The sequence below is a fragment of the Anguilla anguilla genome, chromosome 14 (assembly GCF_013347855.1).
Source record: "Anguilla anguilla isolate fAngAng1 chromosome 14, fAngAng1.pri, whole genome shotgun sequence".
Lineage (NCBI taxonomy): Eukaryota > Metazoa > Chordata > Actinopteri > Anguilliformes > Anguillidae > Anguilla > Anguilla anguilla.
Genome location: NC_049214.1, coordinates 2,765,885 through 2,783,678, shown reverse-complemented (window position 1 = coordinate 2,783,678; position 17,794 = coordinate 2,765,885). Strand labels below are relative to the sequence as shown.

The 17,794-nt window shown below is 48.0% G+C and overlaps 1 protein-coding gene across 1 annotated transcript in view; it reads left to right on the top strand.

Moving 5' to 3' along the window:
• auh (AU RNA binding protein/enoyl-CoA hydratase) overlaps positions 1–17,794 on the top strand; it is a 46,592-nt gene that overhangs the window by 7,977 nt on the left and 20,821 nt on the right. The window lies entirely within an intron of this gene.

Here is a 17,794-nt window from a genome sequence, read left to right as displayed (position 1 = left end):
CACCTTCATGGGGAAAAATTGCACTCCTTAATAAAATAAAACTTAAATCGCAACTTTTGTGTGAAGTGTAATGCTAATGCTATCTATGAGTGATCACAGATGTGTTTTGGTGCCCTAAAAATGCTTGAAGGAAAACAAATGCGTCAGTATTTGCATTTAGCGCGTTAACTAGCTCACGGTGGGGCGTCGCAGCTTGGCGGCTTTGTGTCGGCGCACATGGCATCAACCGCAGCGTAATCCTTCCCAGAATTCACCTGTGTGTTTTGAATTCATTTTGTGGAATGTGTTGTTTACCAGCTTTTAAAAAAAATAAATAAATAGTGCATACATGCCCCTCAACCTGTGAGGTTTACGCGTATAAAATATGATTTCTTGCTTCTCTTTTGAGGTATATAGTGTATATCGATGGTATATGGGAAAATTATCAAGTAAAAAGGAAATAAGCCATAAAAAGTTAAGATAATAGTTCATAAATGTATTGGTTATTTATTTTGTGGCATTCTTTTTGCATTAAAAATATATATCCTGTGTTCCTAATTATCCATGGTCTGTGTATGCCATTTTATGTAACGTGCCTTTTTTAAAAAAATTTTTTTTTTTTTTTTAAACATGACTTTGCTTTGTGTTATTTTGATTTCAACATTTTCCTTATCAATATGTTCTGGCCTTTCTGTTTACCTAAATCACTCACTCTACAATGTTCCGCTCTCAAATTATCATATTCAGTTATGTTTTCATTTTTATTATCCAATTTATTAACGGACTAGCAGACATGTTCTAATGCATTCTCGGTAATAGTAGTAGTACACCGTGCAACCAACATCTGAATCATGTAATGATTTGTAAACAAACGTAACCAAAGCAGAAGTGCGGCCAGCGCATTTAAATTATTTAATTCTGATTCACAATGGACTCAGATTGTAGCTGAGTGGCTTGTCAGCAAGGTCCTCTCCAGAGCTCCAATGAGCTAACTGCTATCAACAATCAAATCAGTGCTTTGCAAAATAAGACTAAACGGACATTTAGAAGAGAGCTGTGGTCCAGGTACCGGACCATAGTTAGCGCACGCATGCACTAGAACGGTGCCTTAACAGGATGAGCCACCCAGTAGCCTCCGAGTATTTATTTTACCTGTTTAACAAAAACATGCTTTGAAGTTTGGCTGGTTACCCGTGGGTGCTTTGGTGGTCACAGTAAGGTCTGCTTCTGTTACCCAATTAGTAAATGGTAAATGGTAAATGGACTGCATTTATATAGCGCTTTTATCCAAAGCGCTTTACAATTGATGCCTCTCATTCGCCAGAGCAGTTAGGGATTAAGGGTTAGGTGTCTTGCTCAAGGACACTTCGACATGCCCAGGGCGGGGTTTGAACCGGCAACCCTCCGACTGCCGGACAATCGGTCTTACCTCCTGAGCTATGTCGCCTGGCCAATGGGAGTCAATTAGTAAATTAGTATTTTCTGGGAGTTGGTTTTAACTAGTATATTTAGTACTAGTACTTTATTATTAGTATGTGGAGTTCTGTGTTTGTTCTCTGTTTTGTGTTGAATTGATGGGTGAAGCTGTGGAGTCCACCTGAGTCTGTACTGTGAAGAGCTGACCTCAGGCCTGCTGGGTGGCGCGTTCCGTTAAGGCACCACGCTGTGGCACACGGATGAGCCCAAAAATCTCAAATCGAATCCGGGCAGTGCCCCTGCCGACTGTGGTCAGTAGCTCCATAGGGCCATGCGTGATATATAGGAATATGTGATATATAGCTCCACAGGGTGATATATAAAATAAAAAGAAGGAAAAATGTGATTTTGTCATACTACAGTGGAGTTGGGCCTTTCTCCCTCTAGGGTGTTTGGTCTCTCAGCTATTGGGGGGGGGGTTGGTAAGTAGGTCAGTACATGTCTGTCTGAGCTTTGCTGATGTGATTGTTGAGCTGCTTCCAAGTAATTATTTAATGAAATAAGATTAATGCACTGTTTACTTCGTTCTAAAAATAAAGGCATCACTTGTGCTGCCAGCGGAGGACTGTTTTTCAGGCATGGTCTTCAAGAGAGGGTGAGAGAGGGAGGGAGAGAGAGAGGGGGAGAGGGTGAGGTAGGGAGGGGGGAGAGGGAGAGAGGGAGGGTGCGGGAGGGAGCGGGAGGGAGGGAGAGTGGGAGGGGGAGAGAGGGAGAGAGAGAAAGAAAAAAGCAATGGTCAGAAAAAAACAGATTTATTAAGCTGTGCGAGACCTCCTGTTTGAGCGGGTTCACCCACCTGTGCGCAGGTATCTGCCGCACGTGGAGCGCTTTGTTTTGTATGTGCATGTTTGTGTGCACTGTGGTCCATGGCCTCGGTGATGTCATGTCAGACTTGATGACTCCCATTGGCCGGTGAGTGCAAACTTAGGTGAATGAGTCTTCAGTTTTTGTTTGAGCAAGGCCTTGAAATGCAATTCTGTTGAAAATAGGGCAAATAAAAATGGCTAACTTTCTGTTATTGACAACAGATCCTGCGTCAGTACTGGGTAGTTGTCATTATTTATCCATTCAATGGAGTATGCATCTGTCACGGTTTCGTGATTTTTTCGATGTTTTCGAGCCTTCTCAGAATTCCTGTCTTGGTCCACTGGTTCTCTTGGCTGGTCCTGTGGACCCCTCTGTATTCTGGGTTTTCCAACAGTCAGTCTCTTGCTCCATTAATATCACTGCACCCATGTTTAAATTCCCATTTCTTTTTCTTTCGGCCTTTTAAAAAAGAATGCGGTTTTGGCTCGTTATCATTTCTTTACCAAATGGTTGATTTTTAGCGTCTTTAGTGTTCTTAGTTTCTCCAATTAGGAGCCTGTTGATTCACCTCAGTCTGTAATTTGATCAGTTAAACTTTTTTTAACCCTCCATAAAAGGAGCAATATAGCACAATAAACAGAGTTTTGAATATGGGACTTCATGTTCTTCATGGCGTGCGCAGCTATTTCTGACAGACATGATATGGCTTAAGAGGGTAAATAATCCCCCCCCCCCCCCCTCAAAAAAAAAACTTGAAAAGTTTATAATTAAGAAAAATGATCGGCTTGTTAAAATTCTGAGATCGCGACCGTGGTTGACGCGCCGTGGTGCCCCAGGGGTCGAGTTCGAGACCCGCGTTTCCCGTAGATTGCACGGACGGTGACTCCTCCCTCTGACATCATTCTGTGGACGGTGACTCACTGCTCTGACATCATTCTGTCGGTTGTTCTGCTGCTCGCGCTGATTCAGGCGAAGCTCCGTTTCTCCTCCCTCTCTCTCTCTCTCTCTCTCTCTCTCTCGCGTGTAGCTCCAGAGAGCTCCCTCCTGGCGTTCCACACCGTGGTCTTCCTCACTGAAACCCTCTGAGCTCGGTGATCGCTCCCTTTTGCCTTTATCCGTCTCGGCAGGACGAACGCAGTACGCTGCAGCACACGCAGGCTGTTATGTCAGTCAGCGTACTCATAAATCATATTGGAGGCATGCGGTAAAGTATTAGGCAATCCATATATATTATTTAACTGTACAAGCATTGCATCGGGAGATGGGGAGGGGGGGAATGCGGGGGTGGAGGGGGGGGTGAGTTACGCCTTAAACTCACGACGTCTTTCCCTCGGCGCCCCTGTTCGTGACCGTTGGAGTCTGCTGGCTGATTGTGCATTCGTGTGCTGACGTTTTCAAAGCCCCTTTGGGTCTCCGTCTGACAGGGAGAGGCTGCGTGGAGCGGGGTGAAATGGAGACTTAGCGCAGCCTGTTTTTTATTTTTGTTTCTTTCTTGGCTGAATGTGGGCCAGCAGGGCCCGGGCTGCTGCCCCAGCCCTCTTAGATGCGTGCGAAAGGGCGTCCAGTGCCCACCCCACCCACCCCCCTCCCCCCAGGGCGAGACGTTATTCCTGTGCCTGCCTGGTGCGCCTGGTTGCTACGCTGGAAGGATTTCGGTTGGCAGCCCGTGACTGATGCGCACCACCAGTGTGAGGGCAGGGCGGTGGGATCTGTGAACATCCGTGCGTTCGATGGTGTGCGCTCTCCTTGTCCCCCTTGTGGCAGCTTTGATGTTGCAATCGCCCGGGCTCTTTAACCCACTGAAGAGTGTAGGTTTATTTAAAGAATGCTTTTTTTCAATGTTCTAAGTCAGTGTTCTAGAGCTCCACTGCTTTCGGTTGCCAGTAGTGATTGTGACATCATTAGCATTAGAATGTTCAGTTAAGAACATTCTCATCAAGTGTTTGTGACCTCACTGTTGTCAGACTCGTCGTTTTCAGTCATAACATCTCTCTCTCTCTCTCTCTCTCTATATATATATATATATATGTATATATATATATATATATAGGCTCGTCTCTTTCTTTTCATACCTTGGGGATCCAGTCATTCCTCTGAGCCGTGCTGCTTGAGACTGGATGATTGTATGTGCAGTTTAATGGAACCAGGCCCGGACCCGGTCCTGATGGGGGTTGTTGGGAGGTATCGGATATTATGTGGCGACATCCTTGAGTTAGGCGGGGTTGGGTTGTAGGGGGTGGGGGGGTGCTTGAGTCAAACGATTGCAGAAGATGGGTTTTGTTGGAATTTAGTTCCACATTAAAGGGCGAGCGGTCATAGAAATAAATGGATACATTTTGGGAACGAGGCCTGTTTTACACCTGCATGGGACGTTCGGGTGATGGAATCGGCCCCCATACTCCTCAAAGGTACACTAATTTTGTCTCCTCTTTATTTTTCCTGTCCACTTTGGGAGGGGCGGGAGTTAGAAAACATCCTGACACTGTATGTTTTCTTTTTTCCATAACACATCTTACCTTCTTTCCAATCTGGTATGTGAGCTCTGTGGACTTGCATTTGTAAGAAGGTAAAACACCTTAACCAATCAGTGTGTGGCGTTTACTGTATGTGTAACACGTAGATGATTTTGAAGAAAAATGAAGGTGTACACGTCATGGACCCACAACCCAACACCGTACTCATCCATTAAAGTATGTGTTTTTTTTTTTTTTTTTTTCAGAAATGCCATCGCGGCAAGGGAATTGATTTGACATTTCCAGATTAGCCGATAAATTCATGTGGTGGTATAAATAGCAGTTCCATTTCAGGATGGGGGTGAAAACAAAATGACTGCACCTCTCCCTCTCCAAAATCTCTTTTTGCCATCCCCCATCAGAAACAAATCCATGGTAACACAGTTCTTAAGGTGCTAGTACTACTCAGACTGTTCCATTCAGTTCAGTTTAATTTGTGTAGTGCTTTTTGCAGAGAACTGTCACTTTACAGAGTAGAAAAAAGAAGAAGAGTAAGAAACAGCATACAGCAAATGTCTGGCCTGAACCCCAAAAAACAGCCAGTACATGAGGTAAAAAAAAAAACTCCCTGTGGGGAGAACCCTGAGACGGTGGAAAGAAAACACTATACTATACCCTGTACTACTCAGGCCTGGTCCGGGCCTCTCTGTAATCTCGTCATCAGCTACAGCAGCGGGCCCCTGTTCTGTGGGAAGGCACTTTAACCTCAGGCTGGGTCCCAGCCCTCGCCGATCTGCTCGCTGATCCCCTTGCTGATCCGCTCACTGATCCCCTCACTGATCCCCTCACTGATCCCCTCGCTGATCCCCTTGCTGATCCGCTCACTGATCCCCTCGCTGATCCCCTCGCTGATCCCCTCGCTGATCCCCTCCCTGATCCGCTCACTGATCCCCTCGCCCTGTGATTGGTCCCCGCCACACTCTTGCAGCCTTCTGCTGACGCACCTGCCAAACATGGCGCTCTTCCTCGCTCCTGTGACTCATCCTTGGCAGGAGGGCCGGAGCGTGTGTGGACCGTGGCTGCAACCCCCCCCCCACTCCCGAGCGGGAGAGCGGGGAGCGGGGCGTTCGTTTATTCTGTGGAATTCAGTTTTTTTTTTTTTCCACAGCACGTCCCGTCTCAGCCCTAAAAGACATCTGAAACTTTCTTTAAAAAAAAATCTTTTACACAATACACAAGTCTTGCAGTTGCTGACGTTTCAAAGGGGGGAAAACAATTACAACAGTTTCCACCGGTTACCTGGGCTGAATGAGCTGTACGCCCCAATGCTGGTTCACTCATGAGATTAGATCGCAGTGAAACGTTTCACAAGAAGGGGAAACGAGAGCAGTCTTCGGCTGTCGTTCCTCCGCTTATCGAGGCACGTAGCCGAAATGTCTGACGACGTAAACGCCGGCTGGTTAAGTCATCGCGGCCAAAACGAGGTTGGCGTGAAAACCAGAAACGGATGCGGCCCTCGTCGCCCACCTCTGGTCTGGCACCTGTGCGGGAATAAATAAGAGCCTGTAATGGGGGTACCTGCGCTTCTGTTTGCGTTCAGGGTAATTTAGCGTGTGTTATGTCCTGGCTAATCGTGTGTTTTTTTTCCTCCCTCATTAAAATAGCCGATGAGCACTTTCAAGATTTCTGCTATTGTTTTAACTTAGGCTCTAAAATACTGTTAATATTACCTGGAAGTACAGATGCTTCTAGCTGTGTTCGGGCTGATCGTAATCTGCGTGGAATTTAAAAAACGTGTTTTATTGGTTTTTGTCACAAGGATACGGTGATGGTTCTGATACAGTCTCTGATAACCGAGACTCCTGTTTTCTCAGCCCCAAGAATTTGGGCCAGAGTCCCAGGAAATGGAGGGGGGGGGGGGGGGGGGGGGGAAACCCTGAAACTTGGTTTCCATTTCTCTGAACTCCAGATCAGTCGGCAAGGCTGGCATCCTCGGAGAGCACTGATACTGCAGTCTGCCTTTCGCATGAAAGATGCTCAGGTCCACTAATCCTCCCTCTGAACGAGCGATAAAAAAAGAGGTTTAACTAGAGAAACGTCCAGTGCGTCCATTTAGACTGAAGGCATTTGCCAGCTTCTGGGAAATTTTTTCTCTCTCTATTTAGTCTGTTTACACATCTGTGTGGGGGGGGTGGGGGGGGCTTTGGTGGTGGTGGTGGCTTATATGAAAATTTGGGAGGATTATGAATGTTGTAAAAGGAGAAGGCCGTGTTACTGTAACACAGGCTTGGATTTGATTGGATGAGAGTGCGGTGTCACTGTAACACAGGCTGGCTTTGATTGGATGAGAGTGCGGTGACACTGTTAAACAGGCTTGGATTTGATTGGATGAGAGTGCGGTGACACTGTTAAACAGCACAAAGGGCTCTTCTCACCTCTATCAGACCTCTCTTCAGCTTGGACTGGAACATGCAGCTCTGCCCCCCAGTATTATAATAATAATAATAATAATAGCAGTAGTAGTAGTGCTAGTACATTACATTACATTACATTACAGGCATTTGGCAGACGCTCTTATCCAGAGCGACGTACAACAAAGTGTATAACCATAACCAGGAACAAGTATGACGAAACCCCTAGAGAGAAGTACCGGTCCAAGTACAGGGAACAACCGCATAGTTCAACTTGGACCCTGGTGGTTAAACTGATTAACACTAACAACGAGAACGGCAACAACGCAATCTATGGAAAAATAAGAATAAATAAAAATACAAGTAGTCGTTAAGACTGGCGCATCAACTAAGTCACCTATTAAACAGCTGCCTAGTTACACCCCTAAGTTTAGTCATTTACAGGGGGGGAAGGGAGGGATGGGGAGAGGTGCAGCCTGAAGAGGTGGGTCTTCAGTCGTCGTTTGAAATGAGTCACAGTCTCAGCTGTTCTGACCTCCACAGGGAGGTCATTCCACCATCGTGGGGCCAGAACAGACAGGAGACGTGTTCTGGAAGTGCAGGTGCGAAGAGGGGGAGGTGCTAGGCGTCCTGAGGTAGCAGAACGGAGGGATCTGGCTGGCATGTAGGGTTTGAAAATCTTGTGAAGGTATGCTGGGGCTGATCCCTTGACTGCCTGGTATGCTAGAACCAATGTTTTGAATTTGATGCGAGCTATAACAGGCAGCCAGTGGAGGGTAGTGAGCAGGGGAGTTACGTGGGAGTGTCTGGGGAGGTTGAAGACCAGACGAGCCGCAGCATTCTGGATGAGCTGCAGGGGTCTGGTGGCAGATGCCGGTAGTCCAGCCAGAAGAGAGTTGCAGTAGTCCAGGCGGGATAGAACCATTGCTTGGACCAGGAGCTGGGTTGAGTAGGTGGTGAGAAAGGGGCGGATTCTGCGGATGTTGTATAGGAAAAATCTGCATGCCCGGGTTACTGCTGCAATGTTGTTGGAGAGGGACAGCCTGTTGTCCATCATCACTCCGAGATTCTTGGCGCAGGGTGATGATGTCACTACGGTGTCCCCTAAGGAAATGGAAAAGTCGAGGAGGGGAGAGGATAGAGCAGGAATAAAGATTAGCTCCGTCTTTCCCGGGTTGAGCTTCAGGTGGTGATTGTCCATCCAGCTCTGTATGTCCCTCAGGCAAGCGGAGATGCGGGCGGGGACCTGTGTGTCCGATGGGGAGAAGGAGAGAAAGAGTTGCGTGTCGTCGGCATAGGAATGATAGGACAAGCCATGGGCAGATATTACAGGGCCAAGGGATCTGGTGTACATGGAGAAGAGAAGGGGACCAAGGACTGAGCCCTGGGGAACTCCGGTGGTGAGGGGACGGGGTGGTGATACCTTACCCGCCCAGGCAACCTGGAAGGAGCGGTCAGAGAGGTAGGACTCAATCCAGTCAAGGACTGTGCCGCGGATCCCTGATGCTGCCAGGGAGGACAGGAGGGTAGAGTGGTCCACAGTGTCAAATGCAGCAGAGAGGTCTAGAAGAATCAGGACAGAGGAGAGGGAGGCTGCTCGTGCGGCATGGAGTGACTCACTGACCGAGAGGAGTGCAGTCTCAGTCGAGTGGCCAGGCCTGAAGCCAGACTGGTGGGGATCAAGCAGGTTGTTCTCAGAGAGGAAAGCAGAGAGCTGGTTAGATGCAGCACGTTCGAGTGTTTTGGATAGGAAAGGGAGGAGAGATACCGGGCGGTAGTTCTGAATGACTGAAGGATCTAGTGTGGGTTTCTTCAGCAGCGGGGTGATGTGGGCCTTCTTGAAGGATGAGGGGAAACATCCAGAAGATAGGGATGAGTTCACGAGGGAGGTGACAAAAGGGAGGATGTCTGGTGTGATTGTTTGAAGGAGAGATGAGGGGATAGGGTCGAGGGTGCAGGTGGTAGGGCGGTGGGTGAGCAGAAGCTGGGAGACTTCAGTGTCTGAGAGGAGAGAAAATGTGGAGAAACAGGGGGCGGAGGACGCCGAGGGGGCGGAGAACGCAGAGGACGCAGAGGGGGCGGAGGACGCAGAGGGGGCGGAGGACGCAGAGGGGGCGGAGGACGCAGAGGGGGCAAAGGAGCTGCGGATGTCTGCAATCTTTTCGTCAAAGAATGCTGCAAAGTCATCTGCAGTGAAGGAAGACTGGGGTGGAGGAGGTGGCACGCTGAGGAGAGAAGAGAAAATAGAGAAAAGTTGACGAGGGTTAGAAATGGAGTTATGAATTTTGGTTTGGTAGAATTTTGCCTTAGCGGCAGTGACAGAAGACGAGAACTCTTTCAGGAGAGACTGATAGGCTGAGAGGTCAGATGGGTCCCTGGATTTGGCCCACTTCCTCTCAGCAGCGCGGAGGGTGGCCCTGGAGGTGCGCAGGATGTCAGACATCCATGGACTGGGAGGGGATGAACGTGCTGGCCTAGGGACGAAGGGGCATAGGGAGTCGAGTGCTGAGGAGAGAGATGACGTCAGGGTGGAGGATGCAGAGTTAGTGGGGAGCTTGGAAAATGATTGAAGAGTGGGGAGGGAAGCAGTCACTCTGTGAGCAAGAGAAGAGGGTGATAGGGAGCGGAGGTTACGGCGGACAGTGACAGTGGGGATGGGAGGGGGAGAGGGAGGGTGTGGAGAGAGGGGGAGGGAGAAGGAGATGAAATGATGGTCAGACGTATGCAGGGGGGTAACCGTAAGATTGGAGCTGGAGCAGGTCCTCAGGAAGATCAGGTCTAGGAGGTTGCCTGCCTTGTGAGTTGGAGGAGAGTGTTGTAGGGAGAGGTCAAAGGAGTGAAGTAGTGGTAGGAAGGCAGCAGATTGGGAGGCTTCTAGGTGGATGTTGAAATCTCCAAGGAGGATCAGCGGGGTGCCGTCCTCAGGGAAGCAGCTGAGCAGGGTGTCTAGCTCATCCAGGAAGCTTCCCAGGGGCCCCGGGGGGCGATAAATAACAACAATATAAAGGTTAGCAGGGTAGGTGATAGAGACAGGATGGAATTCAAAAGTGGATATGGACAGGTCAGGGAGGGGGAGAACAGAGAATTTCCAGGTGGGGGAGATCAGTAGACCAGTACCACCACCACGGCCAGATCGCCGGGGGGTGTGGGAGAAGGAGTAGGAGGATGAGAGGGCAGCAGGAGTGGCAGAGTTTTCTGGTGTGATCCAGGTCTCTGTGAGGGCAAGGAACTGCAGGGATTGGAGGGAGGCATAGGCGGAAATGAAGTCTGCCTTGCGCGTAGCAGACTGGCAGTTCCATAGTCCCCCTGTGACCGTGAAGTTCTCACAGGGGGTCAGCGGGGGGTAGCAGAGGTTAGAGGGGTTCCGTTGTCGAGGGGGGCCACGTCGCTGGAAGCGACTAGTAGTAGTTGGAACAGCAACATTAGTAGTAGTAGCAGCAGCAGTAGCAGTAGTAGAAGCAGCAACATTAGTAGTAGTAGCAGTAGTAGTAGTAGCAGCAGTACCGGAGTAGCAGTCGTTGTAGTAGTAGTTGTAGCAGCATTAGTAGTAGTAGTGGTAGTAGTAGCAGCAGCAGCAGCAGCAATAGCAGTAGTAGCAGCAACAGCAGCAGTAGCAGTAGCAGCAGCATTAACAGTAGCAGTAGCAGCAGCATTAACAGTAGCAGCAGCAGCAGTAGCAGTAGTAGTAGCAGCAGCATTAGCAGCAGTAGTAGCAGTAGCAGCAGCATTAACAGTAGCAGTAGCAGCAGCAGTAGCAGCAGCATTAACAGTAGCAGTAGCAGCAGCAGCAGCATTAGTAGCAGTAGCAGCAGCAGCAGCATTAGCAGCAGTAGCAGTAGCAGCAGCATTAGCAGTAGCAGTAGCAGCAGCATTAGCAGCAGCAGCATTAGCAGCAGTAGCAGCAGCAGCAGCAGCAGCAGTAGTAGTAGTAGCAGCAGCATTAGCAGCAGTAGCAGTAGCAGTAGTAGTAGCAGCAGCATTAGCAGTAGTAGTAGTAGCAGCAGCATTAGCAGTAGCAGTAGCAGCAGCATTAGCAGCAGCAGCATTAGCAGCAGTAGCAGCAGCAGCAGCAGCAGCAGTAGCAGTAGTAGCAGCAGCATTAGCAGCAGCAGCAGCAGTAGCAGTAGTAGTAGCAGCAGCATTAGCAGTAGTAGTAGTAGCAGCAGCAGTAGCAGCATTAACAGTAGCAGCAGCAGCAGTAATGCATTCCATGTCTGTGGTGCTTTTCATGGTCTCAGAATGCTTTACATTGAAGGTGGGGTGGGGGGGGGGCTCTCATATCCAGCACTTGAAGTGTAGCATTCATCTTTGTGATGGACTGCGGCCATTTTGCAGAAGTGCATTTACCCCATGTGAGCTGCGGGGAACGTGGCACTTAAACTGGTGGATGATTAGGTGGCAGGTTGAGGGTGTGTGTGTGTTTGTAGGGGTGTGTGTGTGTGTGTGTGTGTGTGTGTGTGTGTGTGAGAGAGATTTTCTGACCGGGCACCAGGGGGTCCCTGTCCCACTGACAGAAATGGGTGGGGCGGCTCGAATGGCAGTGAGTCAGGATGCCGTGTGCTGTGGGCACCTGCTGAGTAATGGCACTGAGCAGCAGAGCTGTGTGGCTGTTCAGCACCTCTGAGTTTCAGCCGTGGGAGAAACGGCTGTCTATCAGCACATGCTCACACACACACGCCCCTGCATGGATATACACACACCCATATAAATACACATGTACATACACACACACACACGCCCCTGCATGGATATATACACACCCATATAAATACACATGTACATACACACACACGCCCCAGCATGGATATATACACACCCATATAAATACACATGTACATATACACACACACACGCCCCTGCATGGATATATACACACCCATATAAATACACATGTACATACACACACACACACACGCCCCAGCATGAACATGAACACACACTCACACATATATGCCCTAGCATGAACACACACACGCACACACAAACACGCCCACCCTCCACATAAACACACCCGTACATACACGCTCGCGCACACCTCCTGAACACACACACGTTCTCATTGCATTTGAGGCGGTTGACGTAAGGACAAGCAGGGCCAGTTCCAAGAAAAGGATGTGGTAACTCTGATTGTTTTGCGGTCGGTGGGGACGCCACTGCAGAACAGGATCGGCAGAAATCCGCTCCATTGTGACATCACACAGGGCTGCCTGGGTTTCCGCCACAGGCTGCTCTCTTTTCTGGAGAAAAGAGGATGCATGTGTAAATGGAGGGAAGTAAGGTTATGAAGGCCCATAGTACTGCAATGTTATGAATGCTCATAGCACTGTAAGGTTATGACATATCATAGTATAGTAAGGCTATGATGGCTCAATGCAGGAAGGTTATGAAGGCTCATAGTACAGTAAGGCTATGACACGTCATTCTGCTGTAAGGTTATGATGGCTCAGTGCAGTAAGGTTATGATGGTTCATTGTATAGTAAGGTTATGAAGGTTCATGGTATGGTTAGGTTATGAAGGTGCATAACGCAGTAAGGTTATGTAGGCTCATAGTACAGTAATGTTATGAAGGTGCATAGTGCAGTTAGCTTATGAATTAAGTGGGGAGGTTTGGTTAAGGATAAGCTACAGCTTTACAGCGTTGTTCAGTGTAAATGTACTTTTAGGCGGGTAAAAAAAATACCGACATGGCAGATTCTGACGGAATTAAAATCACTGCAGTAATAGGTAATAATTCCAATTATAGGACATCCTTGGGCAAAACTAATCCCATCAGAATAGGGCTGATGTCACTACACAGAGCGTAGAAAACGGATTGAAATGGGGTAAAGAGATTTAAAACAAATCCAGGCAAACAGCAGAAGATCAGAGAGAAAGGGCAAAAATGAAATCACAAGCCGCTGGGGATATTTTGGGTGAGTCAGTGTGGCTGGCGGGATTCAGTTCCTGGCCCTGGTTCTGTCTGTACTGTCAGTCCATCTCTGTCTGTACTGTCAGTCCATCTCCGTCTGTTTCCTATAAAACAGCACCTGGGTTATTTAGGTCGGGTCTGTTCTGGACCCAGTTATCCCCAATAAATAACAACGAAACGGCGAGGATTTAACCCATAAACGCTACACACAATAGCCGGAGAGAAAAAAAAAGGTCTGTAGGCATATCAATAGAACGGCAAATGACAGCGAGTGAGAGTCAGTTTCACAAACGGTGTCAATGTACACTGCCCGGCCGAAAAAAAAAGTCGCGCGCACTAATATTTCATTTTACCGCCTTGAGCTTTGATTGCGGTGCGCATTCGTCGTGGCATTGTTTTGACAACCTTCTGCGACGTCACACCGTTTATTTCCGTCCAGAATTGCATTATCTTGCATTGACAACGGGAGAGTGGAACCACTCCATAGAAGGGTAGTAGTGCGGAGTGTAAAACTGAGATCGGCCGTGTTCGTTGTCGGGTCGGCCTCTTGCCCCCCGGGGCAGGGCTCATTTGTTTAGAAATCGGATCGCGCCTCCGCCGCGCCGCGGGGAACACCCCATGCCATGCGAATGAAGCGAGGCGCTCTCTCTCACTCTCTCGCTCTCTCTCTCTCTCTCTCTCTCTCGCCCTCTCTCTCTCTCTCTCTCTCGCCCTCTCTCTCTCTCTCTCTCTCTCTCTCTCTCTCTCTCTCTCGCTCCCCCTCTATCTATCTCTCTCTCTCTCGCCCTCTCTCGCTCTCTCGCTCTCTCTCTCTCTCTCTCTCTCTCTCTCTCTCTCGCCCTCTCTCGCTCTCTCGCCCTCTCTCGCTCTCTCGCTCTCTCTCGCTCTCGCCCTCTCTCGCTCTCTCGCTCTCTCGCTCTCGCCCTCTCTCGCCCTCTCTCGCCCTCTCTCGCCCTCTCTCGCTCTCTCGCGCTCTCGCCCTCTCTCGCCCTCTCTCGCCCTCTCTCGCCCTCTCTCGCTCTCTCTCTCTCTCTCTCTCTCTCTCTCTCCCTCTCTCGCTCTCTCGCGTCAGCGCGCGGTGATCGCGGTAATTGTGTGGAGAGCGGCTCCTCATTAATTCATGCCCGAACACAAGTAGCATCAATAAGTCATTCTGCTAATGACAGGGGCCCTTTTAAAACTGAATGAGCGCTCGACTGCTGTTCCAGGGCTCTTGTTTCAATCACACACACACACACATATATATATATATATATATATATATATATATATATATACCCACTCACCGGCCACTTCATTAGGTACGCCTGTTCAACTGCTCGTTAACGCACATATCTAATCAGCCAATCACGTGGCAGCAACTCAATGCATTTAGGCATGTAGACATGGTCAAGACGATCTGCTGAAGTTCAAACCAAGCAACAGAATGGGGAAGAAAGGTGATTTAAGTGACTTTGAACGTGGCATGGTTGTTGGTGCCAGACGGGCTGGTTTGAGTATTTCAGAAACTGCTGGGATTTTCACGCACAACCATCTCTAGGGTTTACAGAGAATGGTCCGAAAAAGAGAAAATATCCAGTGAGCGGCAGTTCTCTGGGCGAAAATGCCTTGTTGATGGCAGAGGTCAGAGGAGAATGGCCAGACTGGCTCGAGCTGATAGGAAGGCAACAGTGACTCAAATAGGCACTCGTTACAACCAAGGTATGCAGAGGAGCATCTCTGAACGCACACCACGTCAAACCTTGAAGCAGATGGGCTACAGCAGCAGAAGACCACATCCTGTACTGGCAATTACCTAAAGAAGTGGCCGGTGAGTGTGTATATATATATATATATATATATATCAATCATGACTAAAAATGATCTGAAAAAAATTGATCCTGAAGATTTATAAGTGTGGTCGTTTATTTTCACGGCTTTCAACCTTTTCTGATCCAGGGGACCCCCACCCAGGGCCAAAGGCATCCAGGGGACCCCCCATCACATGTTAAAGGGGGTTGTATTTTATATATATATATATATATATATATATATATATATATATATATATATATATTCATATTTATTTTTATAGTTTTATATGTTTAAATATATTCTTCCATAAATACATGCGCTAGTCATTGCATAGTCTGGTCAGGGACCCCCTGTTGAAATCTCAGGGTTTAATTGGCCTCAGATTGTAACTGTACATATAATGACATGGGACCTTAAATCCGACTCTGTTATGTAATAAATATGGCTGCCCTTTGACCTCCCCCCCCCCCCCAGTAATCCAATAAAAATTGAGTAATCTTGACAGCAGCATGTGACATAAAGCTAAAGTGCCCATCTTAATATTGCAGCCATACATGTAGGCCTGGGGGGGGTGGGGGGAACATGAGGACACGTTACCCCCAAATTGCTTGTGAGACACGGTGGTCCAGCAGTGCGTCTCCCCCTAAGCTGAAATGTAACCTTCGCCTGTGATGGCAGCCCACTGTTGATTCCGACAGCTGTCTGCATAGTGCCTCTATATATACGGCATATATATATATATATATATATATATATAGTAACTATAGTAACCGGATATTCCGGTGGAAATATCGGAGCTGCTGAATGCCTAGCAACATTCCCCATGGCACAAGGTGTGACATTCCATCGGCCGTCTTAATGAGTAATGGTCAGGAATGGTGAAATATTTTAAATGGGTTTACCAGTAAACAACCCAGATTAACCGAATCACAGACAGACGCACTGCCTGACTGGCTCACTGGACAGTTCAGGCACTTGCCTTCCGTAATGTGCTGTGGGTTTTTTTTTTTACCCCCACTTTCTTAAGTTTTATAAATTAAGAGACTGGGGTCGAGCCTGGGAACGAAACGCAATGGACTTGGGCGGGAATGTTACTGTGTACAGTGGTTTGCGCACCGCTCTTGTTAAGTGAGGTTGCGAGTTCAAATCCCAGAATGGGGCACAGCCGCTGTACCCTTGAGTGCTGGGCGCTGTAAACATCCGGCTGTGTTCTCGCATTGTGGGTAAAAGTATACGCTGCTTAATGCATTCTGGCTGAGGGTTTGTGCTAGAGAAAATAAGTAAAGATAATTTAGACTGGTGAGATGGTCCAAGCTTCTGCTCCATTTTCCCTTTCTGCTGGAGGGACAAATGGCCTTGGAGATGTTACATTACATTACAGGCATTTGGCAGACGCTCTTATCCAGAGCGACGTACAACAAGGTGTATAACCATGACCAGGAACAAGTGTGTCGAAAAAGTAGCGTTACAAGTGCAGGGAACAACCGCATAGTTTAACTTGGACCCTGTAGGTTAATCTGATTGACACTAAGACGAACAAGAACAGCAACAACGCAGTCTATGCAAAAAATACAAGCAGTGGTTAAGACGTGAATGTAGAGGTTTGTGGGCCTACACAAACAAGCGTGAATGCAGACTGGAACGTGACCTCCTCACAGCCTGCTGCAGAGAGAGCCGTACAGACTTACTGTACGAGATACGCTGATCGCCAGTTTGCTGATTGATCTGCCGGCATATGACGTAAGCTTCTCTTTCCTGTTTTTTGTCACCTTGTGTCAAACGGGTGACACGATCTCTGGAACGGACCAAAAACGGACCACGCTTTTGCTCTTGTGATGGGTATGATGTCTGTCTGTCTGTCTGTCTGTCTGTCTCACGAGTCATTTTGGTTTCCTGTCGCTGCTTTCGCTGTAACTTGTCTTGCTACTCTGTAAAGCGTCTTTGTGACAGTTCTCTCTGAAAACCGCTATACAAATAAAATAGAATTGCATTTAATTGTAACTGCGTTTCTAAGGGAACGGCGGCTTTTTGCAGCCCTGTGCGTAGTCACTGCGTGTAGTTTTTTTGTGTGTGTCGATCTTGCGTTAGCTTTTTTTTTTTTACGCAACGCTGAGGGTCTGCAGTGTGAATGGTACTTCAGGGTTCTCGAGAAGAGCGTGTGCTTTACAGCTGAGTGTTAGTCACACGTCCCAGTCTCATTTCCAGATGTCAAACTCCTGAATATTCCCCCAGAATGCACTGTGTACCGGTGAATTAGCTCTAATGCTGTTTTTGTGAAGGTGTAAAGAGTACGTTTGGCATTAAAAATCATGTTGCATTCATAATTCTGTTTGTTTGCAGTTTAAACATAAAGAAAAGACGCAGGGGAAGTACTAGATCGTACACAGTTCAGGGAGAGGCAGAAAAACATTATTCATGACCTCGAGCTAAATAGAAAAAAAAAAAACATTCACAGTATTGCATCAAGAGGGTAAAAAAATAAATTCTGTTTGTTCACTTTCTTCTATTGGCTCTTCTTAGCAGAGATGCTTACCTGCGGTAGCTGGCGTAGCCTCAGTTACAGTAGCCTGCACAGACTCAAAGGGGGGGAATCCTTAAAAGGGCTGTGGAGCTTTTTGTGCCTCATAAACCGATGATGCAAATAGCAGGGGGGAAAAAAAAGATGTGCGGTTTTTGCAAAAAGCACCTGGGAGGAGCGGGGTGCGACTGCCGCAGCGGGGAGCCGGAGACCCCGCACGCCGCCGGAATATTTAACTGCCGTCATCTGCAGGAATTCCAGTGCCAAAAAAGGGAAGGTTTATTTATTTGAATGGGGGGTCAATACAAGGCGATGTCTGATTCGTAAAAGTTGATCGCAAAATTGCAACTTGCAATAAACGTGGATTTATTTTTTTTAAAAAGACAAACTGAAATCTGGCAGTAGTGCAGCCCTGTAATGATGCACAGTAATGCAGCCCAGTAATGC